The sequence below is a fragment of the Danio aesculapii genome, chromosome 11 (genome assembly GCF_903798145.1).
Source record: "Danio aesculapii chromosome 11, fDanAes4.1, whole genome shotgun sequence".
Taxonomy (NCBI): Eukaryota; Metazoa; Chordata; class Actinopteri; order Cypriniformes; family Danionidae; genus Danio; species Danio aesculapii.
The window spans coordinates 23,861,075-23,885,764 of NC_079445.1; the positions used below are offsets into that span (position 1 = coordinate 23,861,075).

The 24,690-nt window shown below is 34.7% G+C and overlaps 1 protein-coding gene across 10 annotated transcripts in view; it reads left to right on the forward strand.

The window, feature by feature from the left end:
• The first annotated feature begins 1,065 nt into the window (after positions 1–1,065).
• Positions 1,066–24,690, forward strand: part of nfasca (neurofascin homolog (chicken) a) — a 167,250-nt gene continuing 143,625 nt past the window's right edge. For all 10 annotated transcript variants that reach the window (XM_056467938.1, XM_056467944.1, XM_056467945.1 and 7 more), the window contains exon 1: positions 1,066–1,165. The gene's annotated coding sequence lies outside the window, so the exon portion shown is untranslated. The remainder of the gene's footprint in view (positions 1,166–24,690) is intronic.

Here is a 24,690-nt window from a genome sequence, read left to right on the forward strand (position 1 = left end):
ATGCAAGAGTGTATTAGTGTTTCCCAGTGATGGGTTGCAGCTGGAAGGGCATCCACTGTTCAAAACATATGGTGGATAAGTTGGCAGTTCATTCCCCTGTGGCAACCCCTGATTAATAAAGGGACTAAGCTGAAAAGAAAATGACTGTCTACAGAAAAAACATAATTATACAATGATTTGCCTAATTACCCTAACTCGCCAAAATAACCTAATTAACCTAGTTAAGCCTTTAAATAGCACTTTAAGCCAAATACTAATGTCTTGAAAATATCTACTAAAATATTATTTACTGTCATCATAGCAAAGATAAAAGAAATCAGTTATTAGAAATGAGTTTAAAACTATTTGATTAAAACTGTTATGTTTAGAAATGTGTTGAAAAAAAAATCTTTTTGTTAAACAGAAATTGGGGAAAAATATACAAAGGGGCTAATACTTCAGGAGGGTTTATTTTTGTAACTTTAACTGTATATAATGCATCACTGATTAATAAAATAATATTTACATTTTTTTTTTGAAGAAGAAGAAGAAATGTAGCAGTGCATTTTGTTTTAGTATCAGATGAAATGTTTAATTTGTGTAACCAGTAATCAGCACCAGATTACAAACACACATTTGGGTTTACATGCACTGCACATGTAAGACTTTAAGTCCTATTTGTAGCTATAATCCTGTCAAAAATATTAGGCTACTATAAAAATAAAGCAGCCTATAATCCATTTGCCTGTATCAAAATACTGTGTATGTGACCCTATATGATTTAATTTGCTATGTTTTCTATTTTATGTATTTTTTTTTATAAAAAGTGTTTTATTTTATCTTAATCCACGTTGTGTGTTTTTGCTCGTAACATTACATTTAAGGTATTTTTTGTATTATGAATACATGCATACATCACGTGGGGTTACTCTGACGCTTTTCTTTGTATGACGTTATTGAAGTGCAGCACGAATGCAGATGATCGGAACACCTGTCCGGCTGGAGGAGTCGGGGGCGCGCCCGCAGGAGCGAGCTTCGGGAAGCGAGCGCGCGCTCTGCTGGAAGGGACGCACAGGCAGACAGAGCGGTGCGAGGAGAGAAAATTACCCGCCTTTACCGCATTACAGTGCTGCATATGGGAGAGCATCACACCGCATCATATGTGGCCAACCCGGCAGCGACACAGGTAAGAGGAGCGATGTGATCACAACACTGTCAGGGTCAGTGATTTGCAAGCAACTGTCCTCGTTCCAGAGCAGATGAAAGCAGGCTAGATCTGTGCTTCTTTAATTCGGCCACTGCTGGTAATCCTCGCGCATCCCGCGTGTTCAGCCTCTCTGCGCATCCCTGAGTGATGCGGTCTTATTTCTGCTGCTCTGCGCAAATCATACCAGTCTCTCTCTGTTGAAGATCAGGGCAAATTCTCGCTGAATGATGGATAAACGTGAGCGCGGCTTCATCTGATGTGAACGTGCATGTTAAGATGCTTAAAGCCGGGCGTTTTTGAGGCTGTCAAGTTAGTTGTTTTTGAGGCCGAGTGTCGGGCACGGATGCCGGAGGGAGTGAAAGTGTCATCGGCCCGCGCAGGACGCCGCTTTTAGCTCAAGGATACTCGGAGAACAGGACGAACATTTGCTGCTTCATTACACGAGGGACATTGAGGTCACTTTTGTCGGTAAATATCGCATTGTAATGTAATTAACTTTTACAGGGTGTTATAGTTTGGCCTGTGTGGAAGAACTTTTACATATAGCCTGCAGGGCTCAGATAATCATATCAGCCATGAATATTATAGATGTAGGCCTACATTTATATTGAAAAAGTGGTTTAGGCTAGGCTTTATGAACTTTAATCGCAGGAAGAAAAGTTGTAGGCCTTCAATCTATCTATCTATCTATCTATCTATCTATCTATCTATCTATCTATCTATCTATCTATCTATCTATCTATCTATCTATCTATCTATCTATCTATCTATATGTCTGTCTGTCTGTCTGTCTGTTAGGATCTGTTCTATCTGTCTGTCTGTTAGGATCTATCTATTTATCTATCTATCTATCTATCTATCTATCTATCTATCTATCTATCTATCTATCTATCTATCTATCTATCTGTCTGTCTGTCTGTCTGTCTGTCTGTCTGTCTGTCTGTCTGTCTGTCTGTCTGTCTGTCTGTCTGTCTGGATCTGTTTTATCTGTCTGTCTGTTAGGATCTATCTATCTATCTATCTATCTATCTATCTATCTATCTATCTATCTGTCTGTCTGTCTGTCTGTCTGTCTGTCTGTCTGTCTGTCTGTCTGTCTGTCTGTCTGTCTGTCTGTCTGTCTGTCTGTTAGGATCTGTTCTGTCTGTCTGTCTGTCTGTTAGGATCTGTTCTGTCTGTCTGTCTGTCTGTCTGTCTGTCTGTCTGTCTGTCTGTCTGTTAGGATCTATCTGTCTGTCTATCTATCTGTCTGTCTGTCTGTCTGTCTCTCTGTCTGTCTGTCTGTCATGTCTGTCTCTATCTACATTAAAATTACTTTAGCTGCTTGTTCAAACGGCATATTTAAATTGAAACAACACAATTCCTCATGTTTTTTGAGAGACAGCTAACTTTTTTATGTTCAATCCACTTAAACTTGTATAAACAATTAAGTTAACTTATTGTTAAGTTAACTTACTGAAGGAATTGTGTGGAACTCATATTTTTACAGTTTATCCATTCATGTCTAATGTAAGCATACAGCATGTGCTCTGGGACTCCTCTTGAATACTGGTGATTATGAACTATTCTGTTTGATCTATGATTCTACATATGAACTCTATATGTAAACAGCTGTAGATCTGCTGGGAAAAGGTTTCCATTTTTAATTTTTGACTGAAGCTTGGGGAAACTCGGAGCAGCTGAATTGGAACACTAGCCAAACTCTTTTTTTTCCCATCATGAATTAAAGATGCAAAGCTGCCCACATCAGATGATATCTGAGGCCATGTGACCTGGCCTGAGCCCATATTCTCAGTGAGCTGGACCACGGGCTGAATGATCCAGAGATGCACATGTCATTGCCCATTCAGTAGTCTTTATGATATTGTGTTGCAATCATTCATGGAGGCATTTCATTGAACTTAGAAGGTAGTGAAATATGATAACCTTTGGCAACCCGAGAAAGGTCTCTATATTCTGATTAGGAATAGCTAATGGGTAAATTAATGAGAACAGTGTCAGATTAAAGATTAGATTTGTCAGAGCAATGCATTTAAACTGGTAACAAGGGTTATTTTAGTGTCACTGGGTAATTATTGTAGTTTTCAGTAATAGTTTTAATTATTTATTTGTTTTATAATTTTGTTTTAATTTTGTTAAGCAAGTTTTACCACTTTAATATTTCTAAATACTTATAATTAAATATTCATGTTATTTAGTTTATTTATTTATTTTTTTTATTAAATTTAAGAAAATTCTAAATATATCTTTGCTAAAATATTATATTTTAAAAATATTCCCTTAAAAAAGCTTTTTCAGTTAATAATTTAACAGTTTTAGTAATACTGGTAACATTGTACATATTTAAAGCATGGAAGTTGAATCAAATAACATACCAAATATATTGTCTCTAACATAAACGTTTGTAGAGAAATATTGTTCTATTTTTTGCTCTTTTTGATAATAAATAATAGAACTTCATTATTGGATGAAGTTGTAGTGACTTCATCACACCACTTGATGTCGATATTCATCTTGCTTTCTATTGCTCGCTTTGATCGTATTGCAGTATAACCACCAGAAAACTCATACATTCATGCATCATACACATATTGACGTTTACTAAGATATTACAAGCTATAAAGTTGATTTATTATAAATTTTGTATAGAAATTATCTTCCACAACTGATGACCACATGCTTTTACCTGCATGGCTCCTCTCACAGAGGTATTTTCTGCCATATGGCGAATTCTGAAGAAATCCTTACACTTGGCAACATGCTAGTTATGGCTCACCCCTGTAGATATTCCCACTGAGCCCACAATTAAAACAGCATTAGAGAAACCTGCGATTCTCCCCCAACACCTTCTGCCACATCAAACACAACTTTAAATGGGCAGAATCTTGCGTTTTTAGTCAAATTCATGTAAATAGCCCTACCTTTGCTTTCAAGATGGATACACAAACAAGACTAATTAGGTTTTTTGGGAAGATTGAGGAACTTGTACACTGTAAACATGATATAAACAATAATAATGACAATGTTTATGTTAATTTTACTTAATAAAATAGGTAAATGTTTTAACTTAAAAAAACATAAGAGATGTTTTAAGTAAGTTTAATATAATGTAAGTTAAAATTATGGCCACACTTTATTTTATTTGACTTTATTTTACCATTACTAATACTTTTAGCTCAATAAACTACTTATTAGCTGTTTACTAATAAGGTGGCAATTAGGTTTAGGTATTGGATAGGATTAGGGATGTAAAATAAGATCATACTTTATAAGTGTTAATATATAGTTAATATGTCAATAATAGGCAGGTAATAAGCCACATGGGTGTGAATTGTTACTTAAACTAAAGTGTTACCAAAATTACAACCTCAAATTATTTACAGTATATGTCATGATTTACTCACTCACAACACAGAAGATATTTCGAAAGATGTTGGAAACTGATATCTATTTACTTTAATAGTATTTTCTTTTTCTTATTCTGAATGTCAATGGTTACCGGTTTCCAACATCTAACACAACTTTATATGGGCAGAATATTGTGTTTTTAGTCAATTTTATGTAAATAACCCTACCTTGGCTTTCAAGATGGATACACAAACAAGACTAATTAGTTTTTTTGGGAAGATTGATGAACTTGTACACTGTAAAAATGATATAAACAATAATAAATGACAATGTTTATGTTAATTTGACTTAATAAAATAGGTTGATCATGTTTCAACTTAATAAAAAAAACATAAGATATGTTTTAAGTAAGTTTAATGTAAAGTAAGTTAAAATTATGGCCACACTTTATTTTATGTGACTTTATTTTACCATTAACTAAGACTTTTCGCTCAATAAACTACTTATTAGCTGTTTACTAATAGTAAGGTAGCAATTGGGTTTAGGTATTGGGTAGGATTAGGGATTTAAAATAAGATCATACTTTACAAGTGTTAATACACAGTTAATATGTCAATAATAGGCAGGTAATAAGCCACATGGGTGTGAATTGTTACTTAAAATAAAGTGTTACCAAAATTAAAACCTCAAATTATTTACAGTATATGTCATGATTTACTCAAAGCACAAAAGAAGATATTTAGAAAGATGATGGAAACCAATATACATTTACTTCAGTAGTATTTATTCATTTATTCATTTTCATTTCGGCTCAGTCCCTTTATTAATCAGGGGACGCCACAGCCGAATGAACCGCCAACCTATTCAGCATATATTTTCCGCAGCGAATGCCCTTCCAGTTGCAACCCATCTCTGGGAAATCAATAGTATTTACTTTTTCTTATTCTGAATGTAAATGGTTACCGGTTTCCAGCATTCTTCTAAATATCTTCTTTTGTGTCTAACAGACATAAAAAAAGAAACTCATAAAAGTTTGAAACCACTTCAGGCTGAGTAAATACTAAAGTAAGTAAATGTTCATTTTTGGGTGAACTATCCCTTTAATGACTGCACTGAAATAAGGTCAAGAGATGACAAACAGTATACATATATACAGCATTCCCATCATCCCCCTCCTCCACAGTTCAGATTCAGCCAGTCTCAGGTTTCCCACACTGCAACGGGATGCTCACCTTGTACTTCTCAGGGTTTTTGTTTCCAGAGGTGCTATTTTTAACCGTATAGCAGCAGCTTTCCTCCAGAGGGGGGGTGAAAGGTGCGTCTGGAAGTGGAGTCTGGCCCGCTGCCCATTTGATCTGTTGCACACTGGAGGCTGATAAACAAGATGGAGCCCTCAGTCTAGTCCCCAATCCCTGTTTCTTCTTCAGACAGCAACAGAAAATGAGGAAGACTGTTACAATGGGGTCATCTGAAGCAGTTGGTTGTTTTAGGAGACACTCCAAGGCCTCGAGGCTCGAATGGAGCGCTAATGGAAGATTGTTATGGCCAGTAAAGTGCTCTTCAACTGGATTCAGCTGAGTCAAGGCGCTTGAAAGTTATGGATTTCAGCCTGGCCTAAAACAAGGAGGACAGATTACTAGCTGCATTTGCATTGATTTTTGCAGAGCGCTAGAAGAAAAACATTAGAGTAGGGGGGTGTGACAACAAATTATATTCCAATATGTTTGGAATTGGAATATTTTTATTGTATTGTATTGGATAACAATAATTAAACTATTGTCATGTTTTGTGCTTGTACCTTGGCACTAAAACTGACTGTTTGCAGTAAGTTCCTGTCTTGATGACTGATTCATTTAATCATTTGTTCGAATGATTCATTCAAAATTCTTGATTCATTTACAACAAAAAGAAAGTAAATGATTTTAAATGATTAATAACTCCACCACCATTAAAAAGGTCCAACATAGGCTCTTTATAAAAAACGTAACCCTTTAAACGATTTTAGAGATCGCAAATTATGTAGCCAGAGCTACGAATGGCTGCATTTCATCTTTAAAACGAATGCCATGGGGTCATTATGACGCCATTCCTTTTCTCACTTCCCAGCTGACTGCTAACTTCCATATGGACGGCTTTTCTATTGGCTGACAGTACCAGGAGAGGATGCTTTAAGTGCATGTGATTATGCAGAGCAGATGTTGACAGATGTTTGATATCTCTGCCTCTGCTGATTTGACTTTTGCACACATTACATATCACTTGTAAAAGGCTTCCACACAGAACTTGAGCAAGTTTTTTTTGGCTGGTGGAGGACCAAGAGATGGCTCAACAGCATCCACATTCTTTCCTATTTGATTGCCCAAATCCATGTGAGGAGTTTCAACTAAGTTAATGAGTGACGGGAAGCTATGCTAAGGTTAACTAGCCTATAGCCTACATCTTGCTGTCTGCAAAAGACAGAGTAATTTAAATGCACCATATAACTATCGACACAACTACACAAGCATTGTTTTAACCTTTTTAACCGAATGTTAACATTACTCTGTTAACAGCCTATTGCCAAAATTACCGCGCTAAGAGCTTCGCGAACAGAGCGAATACGAGGGTGCAGACGTCAATAATGCAGCGTAATGAAAAAATCTCCCAACCAAACTCCGCTTTCCAAAAGTTATAAACTGCCTCCGGAACCCAGTTAAGGGACAATCTTGAATCTATTCAACGATTATAGTGATGCATTGAAGTCTTTTTTCGCTCAGCCGAGCCTTATTTGTTGCTGTGTGAAGCAGCCTGTGTCAGTCACCTTTGCTACCCTCACCCCCCGACTCCTGAATGCCACTCACTCACTCACTCACTCACTCATGCCGGCATGCACTGCGTTCTCATGAGAAAACGCAGCTTTTTTGAATTGAAGTTTTTCTTGTTATCGAATATAATTTTTTTAAAAAGTATTTGTTCGAAATAACTAAAAAACCTTTCTGAATACCGTATTCGGGTTTGGCTCCAACCCAATGGTTGGGTAAAGGGAAGGAGGATGAATCAGTCAATCGGTCAGTCAGTCAGTTGACAGCGGCTTCTGGTGGATTTACACGAGAAGAGCAGGCGTGAATGCCACTCTCAAAATAAATTTGAGATCTGAAAATGCATACACAGCGCCCTCTGGTGGTTTCATGAAAACAAAAACTGCAAAAAACGTAGCTCCTAGTACATATTCTGCTCTTTCCAGAAATGTGTATAGGGGCACTTAATCAGAACGAGCCTGGGTTGAAAAGTACATTCCATATATTATGAATCTAATCTGGACTATATTCATTATGTTGACATTGTAGTTTTTTTAACAACTTTGAATTCAAACATTATTGTGTTTACACCTTACTATGTTGGCATCTTTGAAAGCCACTATTGTGTGAACGAATCACTAAATTACTGACTCAAAAATGATTCAGTGATTTTGAATTCAATCTAACGGGCTTCTTAGGGCAGTCAATGCTCACAAATATTGTTACCAATAATATTTTTTTCTATTGATTATTATACATTGATTGATTTACCATAAGATAATGTACACATTTTCATTTAAGAGATATATACATACAAGCCCGAAATAAAGTTTTATTCAGAAAATATCTTTTTTATTATAAATAATTTTATTTTTAATTAAATTGCATAAAAATAAGTTTTAATTATTTTAAATTAGTATTGTGCAAATATTTCAGTAAAATTTGTTCTATATTTCTATATTTGTTCTCGCATATATTGATCCTTGCCTGTCCTGTAGCGCTGTCACTCATAATCGTCATGCACAGCAGAAATTCACAGTTAATATCATTACAGAGAACATGAAGTTACCCATGCATCTCACTGCATGACTCACTCTTGTTTCCTTATTAAGCTGGTCCTGTCTGCTGCAATGACCGAATACATTATCATTGCTCAGTTGCTCAAAATCCAACAGAATAAGTGAACGTGAGGCACCGGCAATGTTTGTATTTGCCACACCTTCACGTTAAGTGTGGTTCAGATGTGCTCTTCTGTTTGATCTATAGTAAAGCTCACCTTTTTCTTTCCTACAGTGACCTGTGACTTATGACTGGGGTTTTGATGTACAACTTCAAAGCATTGGCAGTGCATTGTACTGTATATGCACCTTTATTCGTCTTGTTTCAAAGCGTTCAAGCATTATAGACACTATGAGAACAGTCCTCCACTGGCCTTTTTGCTGCAGTCTGTGTCTGTTCTGTTTCTCCTAGTGATTTTAGCAGAATGCACATGGTGCCCTTCACCCGCAGGGGTCCCATTGGCTCTGTGAAGCCAGCAGCTCTGCACCTGCACAGGCTTCTGAAGCAGAGGGTCATTCGTATGCATCCGGGACAGAGTTTTCCCAAAGGAAAAGCTACTAATAGATTAAGCCCATGAATTAAGCATGGGGAGTACAGAAAATACTGTCCATAACAATTACTGAGGAGAGTGATGAGACTAATGATTGTGTATGTGTGTGTGTGGGAGAGAGAGAGATGTAATCAGAAAATGTAATACTGTGGTATACATTATATATAAAATTTCTTATATTTCTGATATTTCTTCCAAAGTTCCAATAGAAATATGGTCATAAATTTTGACCATAAAAATATTGAAAATATTAAAATATTGCCTTAAAATAAATGTCTGAAAAATACATTTGTTCAAACATGTTTATATTGATATGTATACATCACATTTTTATATAATAGCAGTGTTTTGACTCCTGAAGAGTTATGAAATCAATATTTGGTGGAATATTCCTGATTTTCAATCACAACTTGAATCAATGATTAATTAATTAATTCTTTAAAAAATGCTAAGGTTTTATGACAAAGTTTTTCAGTGTTATGAAATGTTATCAAATCTTTATAGAATAAAACTAATTTGAACATTTTACATTTTCTAACTGAAACATGTATTGTTTAGTGTGTGTGTGTTTAGTAATGCTTAATTATTGTTATTCAGATTGGATTCCCTCCAGTGTAACATATGTTGACATCAGGATTGATTCAGTTGACCTGTTTTTGTTTTTAATTAGTTGCATGTTTTGCTAGCCAGCGTCAGGACATGAACACACTGGGGCGCTGTTTTTGAACAAGTCAATGTTTACGAATAAATTACACCAAAAAGAACATGAGTAGTCTTGACAAACTATACATCAGTATAAAGCTACAACCCTCAAGCACCAATTGTAGCTAGTTGTTTTTTTTAATAGAAAGCTTATAAAGAATGTATTTGCTAAATTTGTACACAGTGGAGTACATACATTTATCACACATACGCATTCAGTTCTGTACGTTGTGGCTTATTTTGAAAGGTAAGGGTGAATTACAATACAATACAATATTTATTTATAAAGCACATTTAAAAACAACCAAAGTTGACCAAAGTGCTGTACATAGGAGTACTAAAGACAGAGAAGAATTTTAGACAGAGAAGAAGATTACGTACCCCTATATAAATTTCTGGAGAGAGCAAAATGCGTTGCAGGAGCTATGTTTTTTGCAGTTTTTGTTTTCGCAAATTCGCCAGAGGGCGCTGTGTACACCTTTTGAGATCTCAAATTTCTCTCGCCAGTGCCATTGACACCTGCTCTTCTCACGTAAATCCTCCAGAGGCCGATGTCGACTTACTGTCTACTCACTGAATGACTGACTGACCCTGCCCTAAATCCAACCGTAGTGTTTTAAAACGCAATCCAGAAAAAGAAAAGCCTCCTGATTTTTACCACCTTTTCAGATTTTACCACATTCTTACCCTGTTATTTACTTGTTTATTTTATTTTTTAGCTTTTGATTTTGTCTTACCTGCTTTCTGAATCCCTTCTTCATCAGACTCAAATCCCGTTGTCACAGTCAACTTGAGGGATAAGTTTTCAGAATGAGAAAACGTTAGACATTTAGTCCAACAACACAATAATGTTGAATTATGGATGGTTATTCATATGTTTACATCACCATTTCTTCCAGAGACCTATTGAAATGACGTCTTCATAGTGAAAAGCAACACATTTCTTAGATTACGGTGTGAGACCATGAACTGAATAAAAAGGGATTTTCACATACTTACCTTTAACAAAGTAACAGTTCTTGACCCAAGTAAGCTACAAACAAAAATTATGGCCCATTTCCACTAAGTGGTTCGGTTCGGTACGCTTTTATGGTGTCAAAAAGTACCAAAAAGCGAACCTCTCGGAAGGGTACCCAGCACAACAAAAGGGTAACAAAAGGTGGAGCAAGACGCACAGCTGAACGCCATTGGTTTACAGAGAAACGTCACTAGCGTGTGTACAAGCTAGGAGAATAAAAACAAAGGAAGCGCCATTTTTAAATACACAGCCGAGACATTACATCGTAATAATATATACGTATAATAATGAGCCATGGTCGACCTGAGCTCAAACAAACCTTGTCGTCGTCTTGATGAACAGCCTTAAAGCTAAGGAGAAGAGCAAAATCTACCCTGTCTTAGTGTCCACTTAAAAAAATCCAGCAAGCTTTCATTCATTACACGCAATCAACCATAATCACCTTTTTAGAAAGTATAGTCAAACTCTTTATCAACATTCAGTAAAAGCCAAGTTTCCTTCTGTTCAAATGAACTCATTCTAGAGTTTTAATATAGTTGTGCTGTATAGTGGCTACAAAAAGAAAGGAGTCTTCCATTGATTGCCTTTGTGAATCATTTTAAAAGTATTTCTTTTCAGAATCTCTATATAGTCAGATGCTGCTTCCTTTGACTATCAAACAAAACAGACATCAGAGAGGCTCTTTAATCACATAAGTTGACACAGGTTTTACATTGTACATACTAAACATGACTTTGAAAGGTTATAATATACCTTTTATGTGGCTTCTTGTTGTATTTACACTATTGTTTATTGCTAAAGGCAGGAAATCTTTTTAACAGAGAGCTTCTCTTTACAGTGAAGGACCGTTTCTTTAGGAGTTTGTTTTGTTAAAAGTCATTGAATGGCACATGTTTGAGCTTTCAAAGTCAAAGAAAGCTAAAGACTAGATGGTTCACATTAGCTAAAAAAGCTAACCATTAACTAGGCCATGAGAGCATTTGTTAGCCTTTGTTGAAGACACGGATACAATGAAGGAAAGTTGTATTGTATTTGATTGGCTTGTAATATTTACAATAGGTTAGGTCAATTGAAAATGTAAAGAACCCATACGGAAGTCTTTATATACATGCTTTTGTTTTGTATGTCATTTTATTCTAGCCAGATTGCTTCTAAAGTGCTCCTGTTTATAACATCTGGAGGTCGTTTTCTACCTAAAGTGACCTATTTGAACTCAAAAACATTGGTTGTTACTGTCATTGTTTGTTGTTTACCAAGTATTTAGGTCTCAGTGTGCAGTTGTATGGCTCATTATCTCAGTTTTGTAGATATATGTTATTTTACAGAGCACAATAACAAATCTAATGTGTTGTTTACCTAAAAGTTTCCAAGTATAGCATACATTTAAAGGCATGGCTTAATTTAGTTCTACATTTTTTTGAGCAAAGCTTATTAACGAAGAGAGAGTAAAGTGTACTTGAAACAAATTATCAAAAAAGTTAACTTTAAATTATTACATAGAGATGGGAAGCAATAATACAGACTTCTCACAGTTTGCTTCGGTTTTCAGTCATGGTTTTGGTGCAGTTCAGTATATGATATATTTGGTAAAAAAAGCCCTATCAGAAAAAAAGCAAGACTTAATTTGCGTTGTGCTAGGTCTTGTTCTGGACTTCAATACTCACGATGCGGCCCACACTTTTATTTTCACTTAAGTGCTCACTGATGGGACATTTACTTGCAGGGAGCCATGTTTCAGCACATGGACATGCATTCTAACATGCACAGAGCCAGTTTAGAGAGTAATAAAAGGAATTGGGTAAGTGCAAAATAGAATTTTTTTTTACTTTAATGCAAACCACAAAAACCATAATATCCATATCCAATATGTATTGAACCGTTGAGGTCGTACCAAATGGTTCAATATTATATTGAGTACTGCAGCATCCCTAAAAGGGATTCAACAGTGTTACTTTTACACAGTTAAATAGACTTTACTTCATACTAAATTGACATCTATCTGAGGGCAAAAAGACTTGCCAAAGAAAATAAAACAGCAAATTCGTACTTCCAATGAAACTTTAAAATAGCATAATGGGAACACTTTGATTTTGAGTGCCACTTTACAAGCTTTAATTGACAATTAACATATCATTTGGGCAGAGTTGAGGCTGATATGTTTCAGTTTTTAGATCAATGGCGTTGATTCAGTGTATTGAACAGAGCTGCCAGTCATGGGAAATCCTTTTATAATGTAAAAGGGATGCTGCAACCAAGATATCAGTTTCAACTTCTGACAGCTCATGGAAAACCGGTTATACTCATTAGTGAAGAAGGTCAAAAGTAATTGCACATCTTCAGTTCCTCTGTGCATGTGTGGGTAAAAGCTGACATTTTTAAACATTTTTTGGTGGATTGGCATGTGTTTTGTAGGATTGGGTTAGGGTATAGAAAAAGTGTTTGGTCATTATAAAAACAATAGGAATCTATGGAAAGTTCCTACAATTCACATAAACCTAATGTGTGTGGGGTATGTTATATGGGGACCAATAGTCCTCACAACTATAATAAAACTTGATATTTTTATGGAGGCTGGTCAGTCAGGGAAATAAATACACTTACTAAATGATGTCTGAAAGAATTAGCAATATATATGCTATGCTATATCTGAAAGATTTAGCAAAAACGCTTTATGTGAGGATTAGATGGAGGGTCAGATTAGTTTTGGTGGAATGGAATGAATTTTTATATGTCCCTCCCTTTTCAGATGGGATGGCAGGCCATATCAAATGGCCCAACTTTGGCCCACAAGCCCTACTTTGGGCGTCTCTGATATAGGAATTAGTAAACGAGTGGATGATTGAGTGGTTTTGGACACAGCAAACTTTTCCTTGGTTGTCCAGTAACTGTTTTATACCTGTGATTCATTTCACTTTAAAATATTCTAAATAAAGGTACTTCGCTGGCATCAGTTGTTCTATAAAGAACCTTTAAAGGGCACCTATGATGAAAATCATCTTTTTTAAGCTGTTTGGACAGAACTGATTGTAGGTATAGTTTATCCACAGTCATATTAGGGTGATATAAAGACAATAAGTATCTTTTTTTACATTTCCTGACGTTAAAATAGAATCCAAATCCCTCCCATTTTGAGGCAGACCGCAACTTGATGGAGGAGTGCGGCTTCCCCGCCCACTGAATTGATTGAGAGCTGCGTATTAACATGTCAGTTCAATCATTTCATTTTGTTCATATGTTCTGTGAGCATATATAAAATACAATAACCATGGCTCTTAAAATATTAAAAGTAACACATTTAGAAAGGTTTTACTATCATCAAAAAAGATCAAAGTAAAATGATAGACAGACAGACAGACAGACAGACAGACAGACAGACAGACAGACAGACAGATAGATAGATAGATAGATAGATAGATAGATAGATAGATAGATAGATAGATAGATAGATAGATAGATAGATAGATAATTTATTTTATCAGAATTGCTTGTCATAATGAATAAGTCAGTGGTTGAATTGAATAACAGATTATAAACTGCTAAGTTAGCCTATAGATAGAAAATCAATGACTCTAATCAAGTCAGCAATGAATTCATCCGATATGACACATTTTCAGCTTGTTGGTCTTCATTAGATCCATGCTTCCCTTGGGATCACAGACAGCCAGAAAACCCTGGAATTTCCCCATCAAACCTGGAAACACCTGTCGTGGCAAACAATGTAGAAAACACAACACATGCCTTGTCTTGCTCTCTAGTGTGAATGGAAGTACAAATGGACAATAACAAGCCATCTTTATCAACGCTGATGAGATCGGAGGTCAAGATGTGAGCTTTTCTTGTTACTTTCAGGTGCGCTTGATTCCGTTTGTAATAGAAACAAACACAGAGCCTCCATGACAGATTAAAATTGTCCTCTCTGTTCTTATTAGTGTGGTTTGAGATGTGTTGTAGAGTCACTTGGGACAGAAAAAGCTCAGGGATAGTACAGATGATTCTTCATTAATGTCAGCAGTTTTGTACAGCCACCTCGCCGTTACCGTGAGATTGTGTCATGTTGTCATTCACAGAAAAAAAAAAGAAGACTCATTCTTGGTGAGAAACCTGAGCCTCAGGGCTTGAGGGGAGGGAGGATTCGAGAAAGAGAAAGATTGTTTGTGTCCTCAAATGTTGTTTTGGGATGATCTATCTATCTATCTATCTATCTATCTATCTATCTATCTATCTATCTATCTATCTATCTATCTATCTATCTATCTATCTATCTATCTATCTATCTATCTATCTATCTATCTATCTATCTATCTATCTATCTATCTATCTATCTATCTATCTATCTATCTATCTATATGTCTGTCTGTCTGTCATGTCTCTATCTATCTATCTATCTATCTATCTATCTATCTATCTGTCTGTCTGTCCGTCCGTCCGTCCGTCCGTCCGTCCGCCCAACATGTTGTATAGATGAATTGAATAAGCTAAATTGGCCATAGTGTATGTATGTGGGGCAGCGCGGTGGCGCAGTGGGTAGCGCTGTTGCCTCACAGCAAGATGGTCGCTGGTTCGAGCCTCGGCTGGGTCAATTGGCATTTCTGTGTGGAGTTTGCATCTTCTCCCCATGTTCAAATGGATTTCCTCCGGGTGCTCTGGTTTCCACCACAAGTCAAAAGACATGCACTAGAGGTGAATTGGGTAAGCTAAATTGTCCATAGTGTATGTGTGTGAATGAGAGTGTATGGGTGTTTCCCAGTGATGGGTTGCAGCTGGAAGGGCATCCACTGAGTAAAACATATGCTGGACAAGTTGGCAGTTCATTCCGCTGTGGCCATTCCTGATGAATAAAGGGACTAAGCTGAAAAGAAAATGAATGAATGATTTTTGATGTATTTAAAACCATTCAACATCTTATTAACAGGTTTGTCTTTTAAGAATGTTCTGTACAGGCAAATGTAAGAAAATAAGAACGATTGATAAAAGCATCTCGTATTTTGTTTTAATTTAAACTAGTCTAGTTTTTTCTATTGGTGACCTCTGATAAATGATAAATAAGAGACTAAGCTGAAGGAAAATAAATGAACGAATCAAAGTTTTTTTTTCTAATTTATTAAATACTTTAACACTGAAAAATACTATTTTATAAGCTGGGAACACTTTAGGAACATCAACCAAATGTTAATAATTTCAATACATTTTTACAAAGAAAAAAAAATACACCAATATATTGAAAACTGAAAGAAAGCTGTCCAAATGAACTCAACTGTAAAAATTGGTATCAGCTATCATATTTTTCCTCACATGAGGGACCCAAATGGCATCATTTGACAGCTGACATAGAGAAGCACGACTGACTTGTTCAAAACAATAAGAAAAAGCGAGAAAGAAGCGAGAGACGAAAGTCTGTCATCATCGTGTCTCCTTTCTCACTATCGCTCCGTCTTCCCTCATTTCTCCCGTTATAAGCAGATGGACAGTGGGGGCTGAGGAAAGCAGCTCTCGGAGTCTGGCGTGGTGTCCATTGTGGGCTTTTGATATTTAAACTCACCCTCCTTAGCCCTCAGGGGATGCCCGATTGTCTCCATTGTTCAGTCGAAAGTGGGCCAAGAAAGAGAGAAATGAAGAGGGGGATCAGATTGACATAAAAGGGGAGGGAATGATTGGTAAGATAAAAAAAACTGAGGCAAACAATCTCTGACTGACAGTTTTTTTCTGGTTCAGCCAGATTTGTACCGAAGTGTGTTTTGTGGAGAATGTGACATGATGGACAGGAGCACAGAAAGACGGTGGCGAGGGAGTTTTCCCACATCGTGAGAGGATTTTCTTATTTATTGTCAGCAAATAAGAAAGATGAAAAAGTCTCTTGAAATTACTAGATGAGCTGCTTGATAAAAGCAAAATCAATTGAATGTACATCAAGTTAATTCTGCATAGAGCTGCTCTATTAAAGCCAAAAAGGTTGCAAGATTTGACGCAGATATAATTGCAATATTACGATTTGTATTGTCCGTATTCTTAATAGTGTGCAGGACACAATTTAAAATACAACATATTTTTAACTGTACATCTATATAAACATGCATTTACATTTCAGCCCTGTGTTATTAACTAATCCTAATGTTACAGGATTTATCACGAGTTATCAAAATCACTATAATCAATCACACTTTCGGTGGTAATAAATCTTTTTTAACAGTAATTCTAACCATCAGAAAATTTACCATGGTGTATCTTGAAACCAGTAATCATGTCAAAACTGATATAAATATACTCATTTATAAATTATGATATGATGGTTTTGTTCATACCTATTGTTTATACCTATGATGCTTTATGATGCTTTATGACCTAAAGATAATTTATCTTCATCTTTTTTTTATTATTATTTTTTATAAATAATTAACATTTTGGTTGCAGCATGTCCAAAAAATGTTTTGTAAAATACATGCTTTAATGTGTAAGATGATTAAATTTTAAATAAATTTTCATTTTTTCCTCATGCTATTGTTTTGATGAAAAGACGTAAGCCGCTGTTTTTAGTACTATTAAATGTAAATGGTGTAAATCTGTTATGCTGCAGAACATATCGGCCCAAAAGGGCGCACTAATGTTTACAGTAACAGTAAAGGGTTGTCTTAAATGGCTATTGAGTAGAGCCTTGGACCTAGAAACAGTATTACATGTTGCCACAACCTAACAAACGAATTAAAATAAAATTTATGTTCGGTAGATGATTATTTTAAATCAAGATGTTTCGAAGAATGTTGAAAACCAATATATTTTTATAAAATGTTGATGAATGTCATGAATGATGAATGAATGTTGATAAATGTCTATAATTGTTGATGGTTACCAGTTTCAAGTCAAGTCGAGCTTTATTGTCATTCCGCTACATGTGTGGACATACAGAGGAACAAAATGACGTGTCTCGAAGGACAACGGTGCTACATAAACGAATCATAAACACAAAGACAACACTGGACATAAGAGCTATTTTAAAAAAAACCTATGCATAGCTAACATATTCTATAAGATACTTAACTATAAGACAGGCTATACACGTACTTTTACATGAGACTGAACAATGTTGTGCAGGATATTGTGCAAGAAAAGTATTAAAGGTGAATATTGTGCAAAAGAGGTGTTAAAGGTTTAAAAGTTTCCAACATTCTTCAAAATATCTTCTTTTGCCTTCAACGGAAGAAACTCATAAAGGTTTGAAGTAAATGCTGAGTAAATTAAAATGATTGGTTGAACTATCTCTTTATCATTTAATGTGCAGTTTCATACATCCTCGGTTTTGTATTAATGTTTTGGTGTTTCAGTTCACCTCAGTGCTGACATGAATAAACAGACAGCGCAGATGCATGAGAGAGAAAAGGCTTTCCAGTGCCACTGCCAGATGTATGGCTGTGGGGTTTTTAGGGAAAGACCAGCCAAATTGCACACAATCCCATCTGTACACTAAATAGAGAGAGAGCGCAGATACAGAAGAGTATCAAATGTGAAATCAGCCTCTGAGACAACAGTGTCTGCTAAATTGGCCTCTAAAGGCTCAGTAAATGTCCAGAGCATGCTTTGGTTATGAGTTTATTGAGTTTAAGCTGCCCATTTTTCGGTTCGAAAGGATCAGAATGAGATTATGATGAATGGAAAATCTTATCTAGAAATGAATCAGCGCTTGAGGAAATTTGAATTCATAGACCAGTGGGTATAATAAGATATCACGGACCAGAAAGAAACAACACTATTTTATTTATTTGTTTTATTTTATTTTATTTTATTTTATTTTATTTTATTTTATTTTATTTTATTTTATTTTCTTTTATTTATTTTATTTTCTTTTTTTATTTTCTTTTTTTATTTTATTTTATTTTCTTTTTTTATTTTATTTATTTATTTATTTTATTTTATTTTTTTATTTTATTTTATTTTATTATTTTATTTTATTTTATTTTATTTTATTTATTTTATTTTATTTATTTAATTTTTTTATTTTATTTTATTTTATTTTATTTTATTTTATTTTATTTTATTTTATTTTATTCACAGGTCTCTATAAATATTCAGGACCGTTTAGTTCTACTTTAACCAGTTTTTATGGGAAACTGTTCTGATTTGTATTTGTCTGTCTTTCATATTTAATTAAGCTGAATATTGTTGCATTCAAACATGCCATCAGATAAAGCATTAGTGTGTAACCTGCATTGACATGAACTGACCTAAATGCAAACAGCGACTGTTAAATTATTCATGTGTACATTTGCTCAATGAAAACTTTATCTTAGGTCAATTTTTTGGCTTAAAACAGCAGACATTCATACACCAGACATTCGTTCATACATTCAATTCATATATATAATCCTCATATGAATTTAATTATTACATTATTATGTTACAAATAAAAGTTACAAATATAATTTAGAATAAATGCTACAATGAAGTTTCAGACTAAAAACCAATGAATTAAAAAACAAACAAACATAATATTAAGATTTTTGTGACAGTTAACAAACAAAAGTAAAATAAAATGAGGCTACAAATAGAAAATAAAAATATATAACAGAATAAAATTGATTAAATAATAAATAAATAAACCACACTATAACCCTCATTTTTCCAGTGTTGGGTTGCAGCTGGAAGGACATTCGCTGCTTAAAACATATGCTGGAAAAGTTGGCGGTTCATTCCGCTGTGGTGACCCCTGATTAATAGAGACTAAGCCAATAAGAAAATTAATGAATACTCTCATATTGTGCAACACAGATATGCATAAACGATATATGATGTGCATTCATTTTACAAGTTAATCATATAAACAAGTCAGTACTGAAAGTTGAGGTTGGCAACATGGTTTATTAAGTAAATAAACAATGATAATAAAAGAAAATAGAAAGAACAAATTAAAAGAGAGAGAAAAGGGAAAATATATTAAACTGTATAGACTGTGGGGTGGCACATTCTTCAAACTTGGGGTTTTATGTCAAGAAAGAGTTGTATGCTTGTGCTATATTAGCACTAGTACTCATCTGGAAGGTACAGACGAAAAGTGCAAGATAGGCAAACATTCATTCTACAGTAACTGCATCAAGTTTCAGTGATTTAACATCCTCAAAAAAATGTTAGAAAATTCAATCACTGAACCTCGAAGACTACATTTAATTTTTTGTAATGTTTTAAAAGTATTTTTGTGTGACATTGATCTATCATTTAATAATTTTAAATACTTGACTTTAATCATAAACATTTCTACACAAGCAATACTAGCTGTTTTAATGAAATAAAGAGTGCTCAGTAAATTCATTTGTTTACTAAATTTCATGATGTCAAATAACATTCACCACACTGACAATGATTGCTCATTTCGTTGTTAGCTTTAGCGCTAACTCCATTGTGCCCCACAAAATACAGGTCATATTGACCTCAGGCTAAATACGTGCGAGTCCGTCATGTCATTTAAGTTGTTTAGACTGCTAGTTACATGCTGCAGCTCCTCGTTTATGATGTTTTAATTGGGTCACCACAGGCTAGCGGCTAATGTGTTCAGACAGTCCTATCCTGAGCATTGCTAAATGGCTAATCTCAGCAAAGGTCAGGAAATGAGGGTTTGTTAATGTCAGGATGTCCATCAACCATCAGTCTCCGTTTCATCTCCTTTATATCACTCTTCCTCATCTCCTTACGCTGCTGTTAATTAAACTAGCATCTCCTTTTAGGGGATGTGGATCGATCTGTTTGTCATTGTGATTGCTCGCAGATGACACAGATTGCTCTTTATCTCGGCGAGGTTACGACATGCGGTTTATTTTTCCTTCTCCAGGGCCGTAACCCAAAGGTCAATGTCACCACGGCTGTTTCGGAGGTCATAATGTGCAGAAGTGCCACACTGTTTTGCTTTTGGCATTTCATGTTGGTGAGTCAGCCAGAAGGTGACTGTGTTTATAAGCTAATGCAATGGTGCAGGTCAGCTGGAAATGTCAGGGTTTAATTTGGATTACAGAACAAATTTCTAAGATTCATTTTGATGACTTGGTTGCTCGACGAGATGTAATAACTACAGATGGAGGTTGTGGCTGAGGTTGAAGTATCAAGGGGGAGGTGAAAGATTTATGTAGACACAAGACATTTAATTTAAGTGTGTCGAATGAAGAGTAATTTTTCCAGTAATGGGGTTTTCATAGAGTCTATTTAAAAGGTCATCTGAAGTTCTTTGAAATGTGCATGTTTTTATTTGAATTTTGAAGTAATCTCAACTTAAACATGAAGACAGGGCGGGACATAAAGTAGCCCCTCCCCTTTATAAAAAAAGGCCAATAGCGTTATGTTTTTATCACACTTTGCCACTAAGAGTGGTTGAGACCAAGCACATCAAATGAAATGCAAATGACAAGCATCTTGAAGAGGGTGTGGCATGTCAGATACTAGAGATCATTTGATTGGTGAAAAGATATGATGAGAAACTGAGGTATGAGGTGATGTCAAAAACATTGTTGACCCATTTAGGCGGAAGTGACAAACTGCAAGTTTTTGATGTTTAAATCTTCTAATTGCAAATCATGTCACCTTTTTGTAGCACACTAGCTTTTAGATATTAGATATTCTTTGTTTGGATCATGATTATAATGTAGTGGTTGCCTCTCAAAACACAGACAAGGCCTTTGTTTATATGAAGAAATTTCTTTAATTTGCGTAAAGTACTCATTTAATTTGTGGTCTGTTTTAAATTAGACTTAGTTTTGTTGTATTTAAATTTTAAAAATAAACGTGTATCAGTAAACTAATAAAAGTAAACCTTAATGTTTCATGTCCTCAATCTCATTTGAAAAATGAATTGTGAAAGCAAAATCATAAATCCGTGAATCCTTTCATCCTTACACATTTTTTTGTGATAACTTTCAAAATAACTTAAATTAAATAGTCTATAATTAGTCGTAAACATAAATGTTTCAGTTGTATATATATATATATATATATATATATATATATATATATATATATATATATATATATATATATATATATATATATATTGATAATTGCAACAAAATGTTTTTTTCTTTTTTGTTTTTTTTTTAAATACAACAAACAGTGTCTGCTGTCTGTCTCATTTGTCTTCTCTTAACATTAATAGATGATTGAAGGATCCCAAATGCGATTTATGTGTGTTTTCATCAAGTTATCAGAGTGGCTGACTATAGTATTGGTGACCTAGTAACCAAATGAAAACAAAGCAAGCGTAATGGAGACTGCTGATTAGTCACGTGATCTGGGTGTAATGTTCGCTGCAATATATCAGAGTTTATTTTGCAAATGCGCTTCATCTCACAATTTTCACACTCATTTTTTGCACAATTTCAAAACCACCATAAAAACCTTTTTTTGCTAATTAAGGGATATTTAATCAAAATTTTTCATTTCAATAACTAGTTTTTTTATACGATACTTTAAACTCTGTATTAACACAGGGTGATGGGAACCCAGCTTGTGACAACAGCATGAAAGCTAATTTATTAATTGCTGCTTCTTTGAATTACCCACTTTCCCAAAAGTGTTATGCTGATATATTTAAAACTCATGGGTGTCTCTGCCTGCATTCATTCCATCAAATTAGTTGAGATGTGATAACCTTGGTTTGGCACAAGCGTTTTGTCGCTAGAAATAATAACCGCGCCTGCAGGTGTTTCTCAGAGGGGGTGTCTGTAATTCGACGCATCTAAAATAACCTTATGGTAAGCAGTGACACTTTTATCCTTGTCTTTTCCCACGGCTCTAAGGAGGATGAGACTGCAGTTGTACTGGCATTCGTTGTCTTTGTTTTTGTTGGCGTTTATTGTGATCAAATTTGACAGCAAAGAGATTATTGTTACATAGACACTATTACTGTTTCACACTGTTGTAGATATGAAAATATTTAGCAGCATAACCATTTTCAATGTTGATAGTAATAATATCTGTTTCTTTAAACCCAGTCAGCATATTGTACTGTAAAAAAGTATCTGTTAAGTTGTTTCAATGTAATTTTTTAACAGAAATAATCTTTAGTTCATGGTTCACGGGTGTTTTTTGTTTATTTACTCTAACTTTAACTTCAGCTTCTGATGCCTGACAATTACTCTGCAGTTTCACAAAGTAAATGTAATTAACATTTTAGATAAGCCAGTCATTTAAATTGTCATACAAAAATATTAGGAGCTGCCAGTGTCTTATATTTTACAGCTTAATTTCTTCAAATTTAATTTCTAAAGAATCACGTGCACTTAAAAAATGACTTTTGCTACTTATTTAAAAATGAGTTGAAACAGCACAGTTCTTAAGGTTTTTTTTGGGACAACTTAATTGTTTTAGGTTCAATTCACTTAAATGTGTAAAAAAAATGATTAAGTTAACTTAAGCGGATTGTGTTGGGACAACATTAAGGAATTATGTAAAACCCAACATTTTTTTTAGACATTTACGCTTGCTTTTGCTTGCTAAATAAATAGATAGTCTGGGGATTTTAAAATAAATAAATAGATACAGTTGAAGTCAGAATTATTCGCCCCCCCTTTTGCATTTTTCTTTTCTTTTTTAAATTTTTCCCAAATGATGTTTAACAGAGCAAGGAAATTTTCACAGTATGTCTGATAATATTTTTTCTTCTAAAGAAAGTCTTATTTGTTTTACTTCGGCTAGAAAAAAAGCAGTTTTTAATTTTTTTTGATAGTCTACAGAATAAACCATCGTTATACAATAACTTGTCTAATTACCCTAACCTGCCTAGTTAGCCTTATTAACCTGGTTAAGCCTTTAAGTGTCACTTTAAGCTGTATAGAAGTGTCTTGAAAAACATCTAGTAAAATATTATGTACTGTCATCATGGCAAAGATGAAATAAATTAGTTATTAAAACTATAATGTTAAGAAATGTGTTGAAAAAAAATCTTATCTCCGTTAAGCCGTGATTGGGGAAAAAAATAAACAGGGGGGCTAATAATTCTGACTTCAACTGTAGTCAGGAGATTTAAAAATAAATAAATAGATAGTCAGGGGATTTAAAAATAAATAAACTAACAATAGTCATAATACACAATGACAAGTTTACTAAATTAGAAAACAAGCTAAGGAGTTCAAAACTCTTTTTAAATAAGTAGAATTAACTTTCTGTAAATTTTGAGTTAACTACACTCATTTCATTTGATAAAGTTGACTGTTGGGTATATATTGCAGCAAAACAAAATATTGCAATGTCAGATTTTTCCAATATTGTGCAGCCCTACTTCCACGTAATTTCTTCTTGTCGTCCAAACACAAATCAATTAATTTAACTATATTGTTTTTATAAATTGAAGTGGATTGAACATTAATTATATTGGCAAGAATTGATTTTCAGCTTGTATTTAAATACATAGTCTGAACAAGCAGATTTATTTGTTTTCAGTGTGTGTTTACTGTGTTTTTGATCAAATAATGCAGTCTTGTTGAGTAATATTTTATCATATCTATCATATCTTGTAATATTAATTAGATATTTTAGGATGTTCTCAGTCTATCAAGAGAGCTCCATTCGTGGTCCTATTTACATCCTCAATTTTGTATGAGGCAAAAAAATCTAAATAAACCAAAGTGATTAACCACACAAACCAACTAGACCTTCTGTGACCTGCATTGGCTTAAAAGTCACTATCCATTTTCTTCAACAACAGGTGTCCATTGGTCCCACTGGGAGGTTACATCACTTCCAGTCCTCTTGTATTATTACTTCAGAGGCTTAACCCGCCTGTTATGTCATACTGTAAGGAAAGGAAGCTTTGAATTGATGTATTAGGATACTTTTAGATAAAAAAACACAATCCTCTTTCTTTATTTGTCCATGTTATTGATCTAAAGCAGATGTTGAGATCTCTATGGCACAGATGGCTTGTCTTGGTTTTGTAATTACGCTTGCTGGACTCTCTTGCGGTTCTGCAGTCCAGCTGCTTTCCCCATTGTATTCAGAGACGTTGGTGTGAGCGTGTGTGTGTGTGCGCGTGTGTGTGTGTGTGTGTGTGTATTTGGGGGATACACACACACGCTCTGGCAGG